At 36.2% G+C, this 17050-nt stretch overlaps 1 long non-coding RNA gene across 2 annotated transcripts in view; it reads right to left on the reverse strand.

Annotated features, from left to right (window-relative positions):
- The window catches only part of LOC143650117 (uncharacterized), a 39708-nt gene extending 23160 nt beyond the window's left edge, over positions 1-16548 (reverse strand). For both annotated transcript variants that reach the window (XR_013159380.1, XR_013159381.1), the window contains exon 1: positions 16275-16548. This is a non-coding gene — a long non-coding RNA (uncharacterized LOC143650117). The remainder of the gene's footprint in view (positions 1-16274) is intronic.
- Between the last annotated feature and the right edge of the window lie 502 nt (positions 16549-17050).

The following is a 17050-nucleotide window of genomic DNA, read 5'->3' on the forward strand; positions in this document are numbered from 1 at the left end:
TGGGGCACCAGTGTCCGCTACTGAGGCTAACCTTGCTCTGTTTCTTCTCCATGTGGATACACTGTTCTCCCCAGTGACTGTGTGAGTCTGGCTTTTTTTGGTGACCCTGACACCTGTTAGCTATGGAGTGGGTTGGGACTGAAGGACTACCATTATAGTGGCAGGCACAGTAGTGTTTTTTGCTACTCTCCATGACTTGAGACTCCTTCATTGGAGGTGGCAACAAATGTCCCTTCTGACCAGCACAACGTAAGTTAGATAACGGTAATGTTAATAATGAACAACTGAATGTATTTTATGTAATTTTATGTTTATAATGGTTTTTCCTCCATCTTTTCCATGGATTCCATTTCAACAACAAATATTTATTAACGCCTACTGTATCTCACTATCATGAATGTACCTGGAGAGCAAAGACAGACACTACACTTCTCTCATGGAATGTATAGTACTTTTGTTGATTCTACTTCTTCACTTTCCATATTTTTTTGGATTTGTCTAGCCAGGATATTACTACCACTATTCCCCTGAAATTTTACTTGTAATGGACATCATCAAGCTCACACTGAGAAATCCAGGGTAAATGTACTCATCTCAGCATCATATGGCCCAGTTATACGTCGTCCCTTACTATCTTTGCTTTTTCCTGTGACACCACCACTTTTGTTTTTTTCTCACTGATCATTCTTTTCTGTTTTCTATGCTGAATCTTTCTCTTCACCAAATTTTTTAAATGTTTGCATACTTGAGGTTTCAATTTTTGAACCTCTTCTCTATTAACATTCACTTCCTAGACAATTTCATAAAATAATGGACTTAATATATCTGACACCATCTTTCTAAAATCTCAAACTCCTACATCAAATTGCCTGCTTATCATCTTTTTTGGATGCTTAATGTGCATTTCCAAAAAAAAAAAAACCCAATTCCTGATCATTTCCACCACTACAAAGAACAGCACAACAAAGTCCTCCTGGCTGTACATTCATCTCTATCTCAGGAAATGCCACTACTACCCTAGAATTTTATCAGGCCAAATCTCTGGGTCAACCTCAACCCTTATCCTTCTCTTTGAGAAGACAGATACAATTGTTTCTTGGCTGCAAGCAAACAAACAATGGATTGGCTTAAACAACAGAAATTTATTGGTTCACAGTTTTCAGGCTAGAAGTTCAAACCAGAGTTTGACAGAAACTGATGTTTTTTCCCTGAAGACTGTGGCATTTCAGGGCTAGTTGCTGGTGATCCTGGGTCCTTGGTTTTTTTGTCAAATGGCAATGCACATGGCAGTATCTCCTTTCTCTTCCTGGTTCTGTTGACTTCCAGATTCTGGCTGTGCCCTGTGGTTTCTCTTTCTGGCCTTAATGATAAGGCCTCTAGTGATAGATTAAGACTCATCCTGATTCAATTGGCAATACCTTAATTGAAAATAACACCTTCAGAAGATCCTATTTACAATGGGCTCACACCTACCAGGATGGATTAAGATTAAGAACATGTTTTTCTTGAAACACTGTTTTAGAAAACCAAGGAACCTCAAAGATTGCCAAGCAGTCGGAAGATACTGACTCTGGGGAGAAGCAAGACTTCTAGCCTCTGAAACCATGAGCCAATAAACTCCTGCTGTTAAGCCACCCCATTGTATGGTGTTTATTTTAGCAGCTGGGAAACTGAAAACAGGGGATATTTGTGGTCTAGGCATGTATTGTTTTGGTGGAATGATGAGGTCAGATGCTTACAGGACTAAATTAATGAATAAATTACAGATAAGGAAATGGAGAAATTTCAAAAAATATTTTGAGAACTTTGAATAACAAACCTTGTGAAGGGGAAGAGGGTGAATGTAAGAAGCAAGAATCAGATAATGGCTGATTTAGTAAAAGGAGGAAAAAATTAATCAAAGAGATGCAGATGTAGAACATTTCCAGATAAATATGATGGAAAAAACAAAGAAAGGGAGATTAAGATAGAGGCAAGAGTACTGTTGAAATGATGAATCATGAAATTTAACCTTAAGAGAGATGAAAAGTAGTTATTGATAAAGGAATGAATGGATGAAAATGGCCAAATGATACAGATACTGTTAAACAGTTAAAAAATGAGTAGATGAATAAATAAGCTGAATATAGAAGAGGGTGTAGTGACAAGAAGGAGGCTTGAATTACTTATTTTGTAGGAAAAGCAATTAGAAAAGATGTTACAAATGACGACTGGAATGGACTGCTGAAACGGGTAAAAGAGAGTCATTGGGGATAAGGAGGTGAGACTGTGGAGGCATTAGGACACTGAAGGGTTCATTCTGTGAGCACTGAGAGTACACAGGGTGAAGACAGTAAGCTAGGTAACACAGTCTTCAGTAAATTGGCTTGGGCTAAAAGAGTTTTCTGCATAAGAATGTAAGAATAATGTGCTGGATATGATAATTGCAGATCAAGGAGGACACCAAAGACTAATTTTTGTTCATGAGTTATATAGAGTGAGAGAAACTTAGCAAAAAGAGCGGAAATGGCATCCTCAGGAAGGAGTCAATTTTAGTTAAGATAAGATGATGGAAGAAATAATGAGATGATAAGCTGAGAGTTTGCAGATTATGGAGGAACAACTTCAGAGGATATAGTGAATGGTTTAGTAGATGCAGGAGTGCATCTCAGGATAAAGAAGCACAGAGATTTATAGAGACCATGGAATATTAGCACACAGATGGTAGAGAGGCACAAAGTTGGACTTTGCACTGATTGAAACAGAAATTAGAAGTATACAGATTTAGATAGAACAATTTTGTTTAGGATTATGGATATTAATTTTTTTCATTTGGCCTGGTTGTTTGTCAGGGATCCCAGAAGCCATGAGTGCTGCATACTATATGTGTTAGCTGTTGGAAAACTTGGAAACTTTCAACTGCACGTACTGTTTGGGATGTTTTGCAGCAGAGCTACAAATGGTAGACTAATTTGCTGAGCCATCTGAATGATGGTTAATTCAAATACTGAACATGTGAGTGGGAAAAAAAAAGTCCTCAAAGACTTTTAACAGCTATAGTCTGCTTAAACATCTAGAGTAGAAAAGAATCCTGATATGGGCATTTGAAAGAATGGCAAAGCATTATCTCTTTTTATTAGAGAAATTGTAGATTCACAGAAAAAGCATGCATACAATACAGAGTTCCCATATTTATTATTAGTACATTGCATTAGTGTGTTATAGTTGTTAAAACTGATGAAAGAACATTTTTAAAATTGCCCCATTAACTGTAGTCCATTGTTTACACTGGAATCTGTTGCTTGTGTTGTACAGTCCTACATTGTTTGTTTCTAATTTTTATTCTAGTAACATTTATACAACCTGAAATTTCACTTTTAATCATATTCAAATACATGATTTATATTTATATGAATTGTTAATTACATCCACAATGTTGTGGTACCATTATCACCATCCATTACCAAAACTTTTTCATCAGCGCAGATGAAACTCTGTACATTTTGAACATTACCTTCCCTTTCCTACTCCCACCCCAGCCCCTGGTAATCTATTTTCTAGTTCTGACTCTATTAATTTTCATATTCTAGTTATTTCATAACCATGATGTCATGCAATATGTGTTCTTTTCTTCCTGGCTTATTTCGCTCAACATGGCAGTTTCTAGGTTAGTCCATGTTGCCACAAGTATCAGTATTTCGTTTTTTTAGCTGTATAATATTCCACGTTATATACATAGCACAATATTGTTAAGATGTCAATTCTATCTAAAGCAATTAATAGACTCAATGCAATCTTAATAAAAATTCCAACAACCTTCTTGCAGAAATTGAAAAGCCAATCATCAAATGTTTACAGAACGATAAGGGGACCTCAAATAGCCAACGCCATCTTGAAAAAGAACAGGGTTGAAGGACTCACACTAAAAAGAATAAAGATTTCAAATCAGAGACCTAATCTCAAAACTGGCGGATCTAGAAAAAGAAGAAAAAACTAAATTAGATGGGAGGAAATAAAGATTAGAATGGATACAAATGACATAGCATATTTAAAATAAAATAAAAAACAATAGAGAGATCAACAAAACCAAAAGCTGGCTCTTTGAGACATTGAATAAAATCAACATCTACTTAGACTGACAAAAAAAGAGAGAGAAAAAACACAAATAACTAAAATCAGACACAAAAAGGGGAGCATTACTGACAGCCCCACAGAAATAAAAAGGACATTAAGAGGTTACTATAAACAATTCTACACCAAGAACTAGATAAACTTGATGAAATGGATAAATTCCTAGAAACACACAAGCTACCTACACTAACTCTAGAAGAAACAGGAGATCTCACCAAACCAATATAGCAGAGGGTCTGAATCAGTAACCAAATGCCTCCCATCAAAGAAAAGGCCAGACCAGATAGTATCACAGGGATATTCTACCAAACATTAAAACAAGAATTAACACCTACTCAACTCTTAACAAAAAATTGAAGAGGAGGGAACATTCCCTAACTTATTCTTGAGACGAGTGTTGTCCGCATACCAAAGCCAGATGAAGATGCAAGAAAAGAAAATTACAGGTCAATATCCTTTCTGAATACAGGTGCAAAAGTCCTCAATAATACACTAGCAAATTGAATCCACCAGCACATTAAAAGAATTATACATCATGGTCAAGTGGTATTTATCCCAGGTATACAAGGGTGGTTCAACATAAAAACATCAAGCAATGTAATACATCACAATAACATAATGAAGGGAAAACCACATGATCATCTCAATCAATGCAGAAAAGATATGTGACAAAATCCAGCATCCCTTATTGATAAAAAGCACTTAGGAAACTAGGAACAGAGGGAAACTTCCTTGACATGATAAAAGATATATATGAAGAAAATCACAGAATCTACCATACTCAATAGTGAAAGACTTGATTCCATGCACTACAGTAACTGGATCCATGCACTAGGGTAATTTTCCAGAAACCTACAATCTCCAGATGGGTCCCTGGACCAGATAAGTCCTGAAATGCAAAGGACCAGCTACTCCAGAACATCAACTAGTTCCATTCCACTGTCCCATATTATTGACATTCCCTTCCAACATGGAAAATTTAGAATGGGTATAGTCCAAATACCCTTAAAGACTGGGAGAAAGATCAAAGGTGATAGTGAGGTTAAACAGAGAAGGTAAGGTTTAACAAATAAGTATGATTGCTGAATCAATAAATTGATATTTCTTTTAGTCTCCAGTATCTTAGAGCAGTTTGAAGTAAAAACCTAAAATTATGGAATTGTAGCCCATACAAAACTCTGAATTCTGTTCTACAACTAATTGTTGCATTGTGCTTTGAAGTTTATTGCTTTTTTGTATATATGTTATTTTTCCACATAAAAAGAAAAAAAAAGTTGATTGTGATGATAAATGACAGTTATATGATGATATTGTTAACCACTGATTGTATACACACTTTGGATCATAATATGTTATGTGAATATATAATTATATCAATTAAAAATCAATTTGAAAAAACCTTCTGCCAAACTTCATCAGCTAAAAAAAATAAAAATAAAAAAGTAAGCAAATCAGAATTGGGAAATAGGGATGAGAATGGAGGAAACAGATTTTCAGTAGAAAATTAGGTGTTACCGGAATGAGAATGCATGCTGAAAAATCAAAGACGAAAGAAGTCCACCTCAGGAAATGGATTTGGCAGATTCTGGTTCACGTGACCAGTCTATTCAGTGGCTTAATTAAACTGAGCTTGAAGTCTTCACATTTTCATTCAGTGGCAATTTCATGATAATATTCTTAACCAAATTTAAGAATGTAAGGTGAATGAATGATAACCTTAAACAATATCCAGGAAGTGGTGAAAGGATCAAGTTGAGTAAAGCAGGCTTAAATGCATTTGTCAAAAACTGTCAAGCATATTGGTCAGAATTCAGTGTGAAATAAGCAACCCCCAAAAGCTAGGAAATGCAAAAAGGAGAGCAAACAGAACCAGGAAATCTGGAAATTACACACTACTGGTTTAGAATTTGTGGGAGAACTAAGCTCATTTAAAAAGACTGACCTGGGATAGACATTTGCATGAATTTTTTTAAGCAGACACCTACTGGTAATAGCTAAATTCTACATTATTTTACAAGATAGTTGACCTTTTCACTCTAAAAAAATTGCATATTTGGTTAAGAAATCCTACTCCAGTGATGGGATAATTTGAAATGACAATACTATTTTCAGCTTAAACCACCTTAAGATTGTAATACCAACATTAACTATTCAGATCTAAAAAAAAATCTAGGCTTTTAGTAATAGTCAATAAAATTTAACTTTGTACCAGAAAAAATATATATATATATGCAACATATAACAATTCAAAAATCTTTATTTAATCTTTTACTCTTTCTCCAAGGGTGTTTTCAAAACATGGTTTGTGGGGGCGCAGGTGGCTCAGCGGTAGAATGCTCGCCTGCCATGCAGGAGACCTGGGTTCAATTTCTAGACCATGCACCTAAAAAAAGAAAAGAAAAGGCATGGCTTGTGTCTACCTGTACTACTAATTTTTAAATATTACTGAATACAAAAAAAAAAAAAATAGTGAAAGACTGAAAACTTTCTCCCTAAATCTGGAACAAGACAAGGGCCCCCTCTTTCAATACTGTTATCCAACATTGTACTGGAAGTTCTAGCTAGAGCAGTAAGGCAAGAGAAAGAAATAAAAGGCATCAAATTGGAAAAGAAATGAAACTTTTCCTATTTTCAGATGATATGATGTTAATCCACAAAAAAACTTCTACAACTAATAAACAAATTCAGGAAAGTTGCATGGTACCAAATCAACATGCAGAAATCAATAGTGTTACTATACACCAGTAATGAACAATCTAAAGAAGAAATCAAGAAAATTTTCATTTATAATAACAACTAAAAGAAGATGAAATATCTATGAATAAATTTAACCAAGACGTAAAGGGTTATACACAGAAAACTACAAAGCATTGCCAGAAGAAATCAAAGGCGACCTAAATGGAAGGACATTTCATGTTTATGGGTTGGAAAACTTGACAATGTATTGTTTATGTTTAACTTTTAGTATGACCTATCATTTCTCAAATTACAAATGGGATTGAATTCCTCACCATGTCAGTTTTGCCTTAAGGCGTGAAACTTTTGACTTGTACCCCAAATTTAGCAAAATGCTGCCCCCATGTAGACATGGCAATGTCCAAAAAGAAAGAAAAGATATATTTCCTATTAGAGACCTTTTTATTAGAGGGGGAAATATTTTCCAGGCGGCTCAGCATACCTCAACTCAAATCCCACAGACCATAACCACATCACACACATTTTTGGCTTAGCTGCACAGAGGCTTGTAGACACGTTTCTGGGGCCAATTCATCCTCAATGCTGAGTTCTCAACCCCAATGGCAAAGAGGGAAGGAAGGTGGCTACCAGAACATATGCCACGGGAAGGCTAAGCTTCCTCTTACTTGGAAGTGGTATGTGTATGTGTAAATATATCTCTAAATACATTAAGGTTATCTTGTAAATATGTTCTCTCGGTTTGTTATATGCATCTTAATTTTTTTATTGAATCTGTTATTCCTTCCAGAAACTTTTAATATTTATGTAGGCAACACTGTCAACTATTTCCTTTATACTTTCTGGCTTTATGTCATGCATAAAAACATTGTCCTCTATCAAAGCTTCTAAAATATTCACTTCTATTTTCTTCAACTGTTTTTAAAATTTTACTTTCTAATATTAAATTCATTGCTCTATCTGGAATTGATTTCAGTGAGGTATGAATTTTCATTACAGTTTTCTCCCCAAAGGCTAACTCATTTTCTCAGCATCAGTTTCAAGCCTAAAGACCAATTTGTTATCTATGAATTTGAAATACTACATTTATAAAGTACTAAAAGCCCATATAAAATTGAGTCAGGTCCAAAACACTTTATTTTTTCATTCACTTATTTAACTACTTCTGCCTTAGTCCTGTATTTTACAATATGAATGGAAATAAGAGGAAGGATGGACGTAAACATGCAAAGTTCAGTCCAAACTACACCTACAGGAATACAGGTTTGCACTTCACCTTGACAGATAAACCAAAACAGCCACATACAAGGACAGGAAACTTCATCCCAGAAGTGATAGCACAAACGTTTAACTATTGTTTTTCTTGGCTGCATCCCAAAAGCACTTGTCAACAGTGCTGTATATTTGACGGATGCTGAATTTCTTGGAGAACCAGCAGAGGAGAATCATTTAAGGAATTTAACTTTCTAATAACAGGAGCCTACAATTAGCCTGTCATTAGGCTTTGTACATGTGCTTTACTTAATACTAATAACCCTGTGAAGGAGGTATTTCTCTGTCCATTCCCATAGCCAGTTTCTAATAACTCTACATTACTGCTTCTCAACATCTAGTCATGCCCTACATACCCTCAGAGGAGAATCTTGCACAGAGTTCACTTAGGGTCATTCCTTAGGCTGGAAGAATACAAGTTTTACCTTGAAGGAGAAACATTCAAGGTACCAAACATCAGGCCAAAGTCCAGTGCCAACTCTTCTGAATCATGGAAGAAAACAGAGGTTGGTGTCCCTCCCTGATTGGCTCACTTATTGCTGGAGTTTTTGGTTTACAATTGCAATTAGGCAATTGTGTTTGACACACAGGGAGTGTCCAAAAAATATTCATTGAATGGATGAATCGTGCTTCTGAAATGCTAACAAATTCATCCCCTCACTCTGTTATTCTTATTTTTTAGAAATGCAAATTTAACACTCCTCATCCTCTCATTCTCTTTGGTCTCCTTGGTTGATTTTTTGCTAAATATTTATATAGCATATATGATGGGTCTCGTACTGCTTTAACTATTTTATAAATGATCTAGGACCATGAAACTCATAAAAACACTATGAAGTTGGCACTTTTGTGCTCCATTTCGCAGATAAGGAAAATGAAGCATAGAGAAATGAATTAACTTTTCAGTTAGAAATTTACTACATAGTAGAGCCAGGCTTCAAACACAGGAAGCCAGCTCCAACTTCTGAGCCCTTAACCACCTTCTTACACTGCCTCGCTACAGGCTGCTTCATCACTGAGAACCTCCTCATGCTTTACTAGCCTAATGGCACAAGTGAAAGCCCATGTATATTTACCCTTAGATTGTAGTATTTTTAGACCATTATCCCTTTACTTCAATCTTTTCCGGGATTTTCTCTCCACAAAATTTACACAATACCCAAAGCTGATTACACTGTATATGTAAATGAGTCCCTGTCAGAACTCTCCTATTGCCAATGGCATCACTCAAGGTGGAACTCCACAAGCAATAATGTCCCACACTAACCCCCCACCCCGGTGGTTCCAATTGCCCTCAGTCTTATAACTGTTGCCATTAGCCCTAGCGGAGTGTCACTGCTAGTAGGGGAAACAGATATTCAGCATTTTTGATAGCTCACCTAAAAGTGCCCTTTGTGAAGTATACAACATCCAATCTCAGTGGTTTGGCAGGTCAAACAAAAGGATGAGTCCTCTCAAACTCAGACACACTAATCAAACAAACCAACTTGGACGAGAGGCATTACACTCTTCAGTGGCACAGCACTTTCAGTTCATATACTATACCTGTCCATTTTTCCAGAAAATATACTGGGTTCAGACAGGTCCCCGAGCCAGCTTTTCCCCATACCCTGCACCAGCTCTCTCCTCTGAAGGGCCAGTGCTGTCCTGAGTTGGGTCTCCAATCTACATTCTTTCTCTCTTCAACCTGAGTTTCTCTCAGAGTCCTCTTAGGATCTTTCTTATAGTCAGGCATTGATTGACTCCTCCCTACTAGATCAGAATTTTTATTGTTATGCTAAATTTCATCAGGGCAAAAGAGGGTTTTAATGATTTCCCACATTATACCTCCAGGAGACTTCTTTGGTTCTTCATGTTAAATGCACAGATTTACACGTAGCGGAAAGTGTGAAGGTCTACCAGTCAAGCTGTTCATGAAGACTAACGTTGTCTACGATGGTCTTTGCCCAGCCAGAACAATTTACTTCATTTTGCTTTGAGATTTTGCTAGGTCAGCCATTCTGAATTTTGTCCATCTTTACCCCATTCGAAATTTCAAGATACTCACCAACACAGAGATATTTTAAAGTATTATTTTCAAATTTGGAATTCAATATTCCTAAGTTCCTAAATTGCAGCTTCTTTTTTTAATCTATTTTTTTTGCACAATCTTTCAGGTTCTTAATTGTTTCAAAGTCAGTTTATCATATTTTGTTCTAATTATGTCCAAGAGCTAACAAAATAAGTAAATAGTGTGCAAACTATTTTTCTTGCATAGCAATATATGTGTTTAAATCAATCCAATAATGAAAAGTATGGATGAAAACACTTTTCAGAATGGATCCCCTAAATAGCACCTATTGCTTTAAATATCTGAAAGGAAAAGAAAATTAACAAATATCAATATTGCTATTTGTAAAGCTTAATCAGCTTCTCCAAGACCAAGATTGCTAAGAGAGTATTCTGGGATTCATATGTAACAGAATAACCCCAGTTCTAAATTAACTCTGAAATTAGTTCTCCTAGGGTGACATACATAAATCCTAAAACCTACAAACCCTTCTTCAAGACACAGGAAATTTGAAAAAAGTTCATTTCTTGTTTGAAAGAAGTTCATTTCTTGTTTGTGGGGAAAAGATGCTGGAAACCAGCTTATTCCTTTGCATAAAAACATACAGAGAGTGGAACAAAGAAAAGGAGATGGGTTTATTCATAATTGCCCCTCTCCTAGGGTTTGAAGAAAGGTTTCACTATATTTCTAGGCTTCCCAGAGTAAATGCTCATTTTTGGCATTCTGGAGTGTCTTGGGCACTCCAGAAGATGAGTTCAAGAAGTGTGGGGTAATTCATGGTTGCACTTGGAGGTTTTATCAGTAAGAGGCACAGATACTGGTGCCAGTTTGCCTGGGGTTAGTACAAGTTTTATACATATTAACTATGATTTCTTGGGCAAGTTATTTAACTTATCTGGCTGTCAGTTTCATCCTCTGTAAATGGGAACCATAATAACATCTACTTCACAGGGTCATGGTAAGAATTATATGTATTAATATATGTAAACATTTTTTGAACATTTCTGGCACACCCTAAAAGCCACGTAAGGATTAGCTATAATCCTTATATATTATCAATGTCATCTGATGTTTAAAAATTTTTAATTTAACTGTAGTAATGATTACATTTTTTTATCTAATTCATGGGATGAAAATAAAGCTTTTTATTTATCCTGTCAAAAGTGAAATATCTGACATTCTTATAAATACTTTTGTTAATTCATTTAGAAAGTTTAGCACTGCAGTGATAATCTAAATACAAATGTTAAAAATAGCAGTGCTGTGCAAACAATGTTCTTACAAACTTAAAAATGTATGGAGAGATATTCCTAAATTGGTTGTGATGCACATATAATTTCTAGTCACATCCAAAAAAATAGCAATATTCTATGATGGAAACAGTAAGCTGTAATTATCAAAATTTACAAATACACACACATAGATACACAGATAAAAATAATTTAACTATAGCATTTTTCTGATTAAGTTAAAGTTAAATACCAAAAAATATACATCTCCGCCTGACAGTATGCATTTTGACTGCTGCCCAGAGCAATCAAATTTTGGAAATGTTTGAGTCTTTGAAAAACTGTATTGAAGTGTCCTATAGTGGAAATGAACATTTTAACAAATATCCCATAAACTTTTATGTATTTTTTTCAAAACCAGTTTGAACTACTCAATCAAATCATTCAAGAAGTTGATCTCCCTTAAAATATCAGATCTAAAGATTTCAACCAGTTGAAAGTATTGAACATTCAGCTTGCAACCAGAAAGAACTGTAAGAATCATCACTTTCAAACTAACCATAAATTGCAAATTTGAAGAGCATTTGAAGAAAATTTTATGAAAAAAGTAAAATCAATAAAGCCATGTTTAAAAATACATACTTTTTAGAGAAATTATCAGTGGCATTGTTTAGAGAAAGCTCAAGGCTAGCTGTGACTAAATTGTGTGAAAATGTATCAAGAATAATTATACTGTTTATGTTAAGCTTTAGATAAGATATTTAATTTTTAAATTTTACTTTAATATACACATATTTTAGAGTGAATTTTAGTTTTGAAAAAATATATATCTGGAATAATTTATTTTCTAGGTCTACTAAAATAATTCGTCCAATTTACCTATTCACAAATTTACATTTCAAAATTACATTGTTTAAATTAGTTTTATGTCCCCTTTAATTCCCCAAAATGTCCTGGTTTGGAGGACAAATGCATGTGCACTCTACTTAAAAGCCGTAAGACTTTTTGACTTTTACTCTGACAGAAACAGAAAACCATTAGAGCTAAGGAATAGCAAAATCCTGTTTATATGTCCAAAGGATCATTCAGTCTGCTATGGGCATGGAGTGAGCATGAGGAATACACAGGGATACCTGGTAGATGCAAACTGCAATACTGCTTGTGGGAGATGATGCTTTAGAGCAGGGTGTTGGCAGTGAAGACAGCAAGCATTGTTCAAATTTAGAATCTAGTTCAAAGGGAGAACTAAAATCATCAGGGGGGCATTGTATTTGGGTATGGGAGGAAGAGAAGAGTTTTTTGTTTTAGTAGCTAGAAAATTTCACACTAAGAAACTATATGGATGGTGAGGCTATTTTAAAAGATGAGAGTTTTGGAGGATGAGGTTTGCTGGCACTGGAGGCCAAAAGAATTCTGACAAGAGTCAAGGCTGAAGTTGAGGCAGAAATTCTTCCTTGAACCTCTGAAATCTTCATTTGTAGCTTTTGTAACCTCCAATTGATTAGATGAGGAAACTCCGCACATTGTGGAGGACAACATCCCTTACTATTTAGAGAGGCAATCAAATGATTATAGATGTAAATTCCATCTACGAAATTACCTCTCAATAACAAGTAGGCCCGTACTTGAGCACACAACTAGACACTATCACCTAGCCAAATGGACACATGAAATTAAATATCACAATACCAATCAGAAAAAGAATGAATATAGATAAATCTCACAAACATAACCATGAATGGTAAAAAGAAAGCTGCAGAATTGAAATCAATTATATAAAGATTTAAGTATTCAAAACAGTGCTGTGTATACATAGGGATTTATACATACAGAAAACCAAAAAGAAATTCATGAGAATACAAAAAGACAAATTTACGATAATGGGTACTACAAGAGGAAGTACAGGCTGTGTACCAAGACACGATTTCTAATGGGGACTTAACTCTATTGCGAGGTATTATTTTCTTGAGTTGAGTACATGGATACTTGATAAGATATTCTTTATACCCTTTTGTATATTTTAAATGTTATATAACAAGTGTTAAACCTACAAATGAGTAACAGATTAAGTAGCAACTTCAGAGCTACTACTATAATAGTGTTCTAGTTTGCTGCCTGATGGAATGCAACATACCAGAAACAGAATGGCTTTTAAAGAGGGGGATTTAATAAGTTTAAGTTGCTAGTTTACAGTTCTAAAGCTGAGAAAATGTCCCAATTAAAACAAGTCTATAGAAATGTCCAATTTGGGGCCTCTGGGGAAAGATACCTTGGTTCAAGAAGGCCGATGACATTCAACGTTTCTCTCTCAGCTGGAAGGGCACATGGCGAACATGGCAGCGTCTGCTGGCTTTCTCTTGGCTCTATCAAAGGGACTCTCTCTAAGATATTTCCTCTTTTAAAAGATTCCAGTAAGCAACTCCACTTTCAAAGGTGGAGACACACCTCCATGGAAATCATCTAATCAAAAGTTACCACCCACAATTGGGTGGGTCACATCTCCATGGAAACAATCAAAATGCTCCCACCCGGCAATACTGAATGAAGATTAAAGGACATGGCCTTTCTGGGGTCCACCACAGATTCAAACTGGCACAAATAGGGTCTCCTTTATCTTTCTTTTCTCACTTTTCCTTATTCTCTTACTCCTTCTATCTTTTCCTTCATGCTCCCTCTCTCCAGCATATGCTGACTCATGTCTTATTGAGTGCCAGGCACTGTGTTTCACAAATGTGTACATTTCTTTGACTGTGCAGTCTTTTACAAGTATTCTAAATACTTTAAAAGGACCACATCCAAGAATATGTATATATGGATAGATAATTTCCTTGATCTCTATCCATTAAAAGGGTAAAAATACTAGAGCAATTATTCTCTTTTGGATTCATCTATTTCAGTGAAATCTCATTAGTTAAGCCCAACAGCCCTCATTCCCTGAGGCAAGCAAAAACTCTTACCTAAATCATATTATAAAGTTTGACAGACAGACCAATTTTCCAAAAGCTTAAGGTTTTCTATTAAAGTTTCTATCTAGGATTTTTGTTTGTTTCTAGATGAGAAAATATGCCACTCTAGCTCACAAATATTTGTCATATGGGCATTAAGTTTTCTTTTTTAATCTCATCTTACATCCTTTCAAATTATTAGCCACTTCCTGGACACTGTTTCCACCACTTCTCAGAGATCCCAGTAGTAATTTTGGCAACCATAATGGACAATAACATCCAGTTTCCACAAATTTCACGTTCTTCTCTACTTCCCCTTTACTTAAATCATCTGTAAGGATTTTCCTTTTCCTCAGAACAAGTTTAGGAATGAATTTGAGATTGTCATTTTGATTGGCAGTAGAGACAGTGTTAGGTTATAACCTAGTCAAAATAAAATTGGTCTCAAATTTAAAGAACTTAATTTACTGCATATACATGGAAATTTGCATTATACATATAGCACATTCCCTTAGTATCTTGTGTGCCTTTGTTGAAATTTTAAAGTGAAGAATAATCATATTGATGTACTGATAAATATGCCTTTCTTGCCTATTTAATCAGAGTAAGATATTTGTGTTGAACCTGTGTGTTATCTGGACATAAATTTAAATTAGTTGGCAAATTAATATCCAGTATTGAATGTATTGAACTTTGGGAATAATGGTAGAAAGTTCTAATGGCAGGGACTTAGAGTTTCAAAATATTCATCAACTGAAAGACTCTTTAATGAAATGAGATATGCAATAGACTAGAGAGGCGTAGGCTCTAATTTCATATTTATTTTATTTATTCATTTATTCATCAATCATTAATTGCATATCTACTATGTGTCAGAAACTTACTAGACACTAGGTTAAACAAAATAAGTAAGACACAGTTTTTGCCCAGAAAATGGCCATCATTCAAGTTAGGAAAACAAATAAAGCGATATAAATTTTGTCCAATCAGTAAATTTTCCAATGTCTTCCTTTACGAAACAGAGAAAATACAGATCCTAGCTATTAATCTCATTAGGGCAGGTGAAAGTCCTATTTAAAAGTGTTAACCATAAACAGAAATGCCCTGGAGAGGAGACTCCAATTTTTAAATGCCTTCCATGTCTACCACAGCTTCCAAACAAAAAAGCCTACTATTGGCAAGGACCAAAAGTAATCTAACACCAAGAGAAGGCTTGCATGCTCTCCTTTGGCATCAATTTCTTTTTAAGTAAAATCTGATTAAAGGCAATTAGAAGCCCAAATTCTAAACCAGTGCAGTCATATATTCTATTTCAGCCTCCACCAAAAGCACATTCAAGACTCCAGGGGATCCCGATAACAACCTGCCTGCTCTCTACGGTCCCGCCGGTCATTTCTGCCAGCAGCTTACCACAGTGCTAAAGAATTAAGGGTTATTCTGACTCTCGACATACCCTTGCGCTGTGGAAATGAGAGCACTTTTGCCATGAATCAGCCTTCCTGCCATACAGAGCAGAGAGATCTTCTGGCCAGAGGCATGCTCATAAGCTTGAGGAAGTAAGTCCCCCGCCGGCTACCGTCCGTTTTGCAAGCAGGCTGCTGTTAGGAAGTTCTTCCGGTTAACGACCTGACTTGATTCCTCGTCATTTCCACCTCAGGCCCACTACCTTTTTAGTTAAGTGACTCTTTGCAGTCATCGGTATGCACACATACTGTGTAAATCAGAGGTTTTCACCACCATATGAGCCCTAAAGGCAGCTGAGTGAGCCCTTAAGACCAACGGCCTGCCCCCGTGCAGGGAAACAGGAACCCTTTTAGCACCGTCCTTCCAGTGCATGTGTGCGCTGGACAACGTGCCCGCACAAGGGTTTCGCGAAACATTTTGGCCCCCAGGCGGCTAGTGTTTGAGGAAAGAAGACCCATCTAAGCCCTCAACCTGCCTACATGTTTTGCACACAAGAACCCACTTGAATACCTTGTAGGTCGCACAGGATACAGAGCCAACAGGACTTCCAGCTGTCATTCTGACCGTGCACTGAGGAAAGGAAAGCCCTTACGGCCGCCATCCTTCTCACACAGCCTGGTGTCTGCAAGCCCTTCCGGTTGCCTGCCTGCCTGCTCTTGAGGGTTCCTTCGTCATTTCCGCCTCCAGCCTGCTTGCATTTTAGCTAATAGAGAGCCGTTCCAGTCTAAGACCTGCACACATGCTAAGGAAATAAAGAGGCTTTTCACCACCATATGGGCCTCAACAGAAGTTGAGTGAGAGAACTTCCGGTCAAAGGTCTGCCCGGAAGGAAAAAAAAGATTCCAGGGAAATGGGAAATAGGAGGCTAAAGGCATGGCAATATGGATGGCACTACTGAGGCTCTTCATCTTCAACTTTGACCAGGATCCTATAGGTCCTATCTGAGACCAATAGGAGAAAGTATGTGATGACAAGAGAATCCACATACCGGAGAGAGAAAGTTCTTTCCATTCTACCTGACAGTTTCCCCAGTCTAACAGGAGATGAGCATTTTCATCCAAAGGATGGGAAGGTGTAAAGATTGCAAACAATTTTATAGAACTGGAATAAACTGCAATGGGCAATTGGAAATGTATCTCACTTATTCTAAGATTTCTGTCTTTCTAATAGTAGATAGATTATACAAACTTAATCATGAAGTCACAAAGAACAATCTGAACAGAAATAATTGGTACTCCAAAATAGCTTTGAAAGGCATTTTAGAAAAAAAGGGGAGAAAATTATGC

The sequence above is a fragment of the Tamandua tetradactyla genome, chromosome 11, assembly GCF_023851605.1.
Source record: "Tamandua tetradactyla isolate mTamTet1 chromosome 11, mTamTet1.pri, whole genome shotgun sequence".
NCBI lineage: Eukaryota > Metazoa > Chordata > Mammalia > Pilosa > Myrmecophagidae > Tamandua > Tamandua tetradactyla.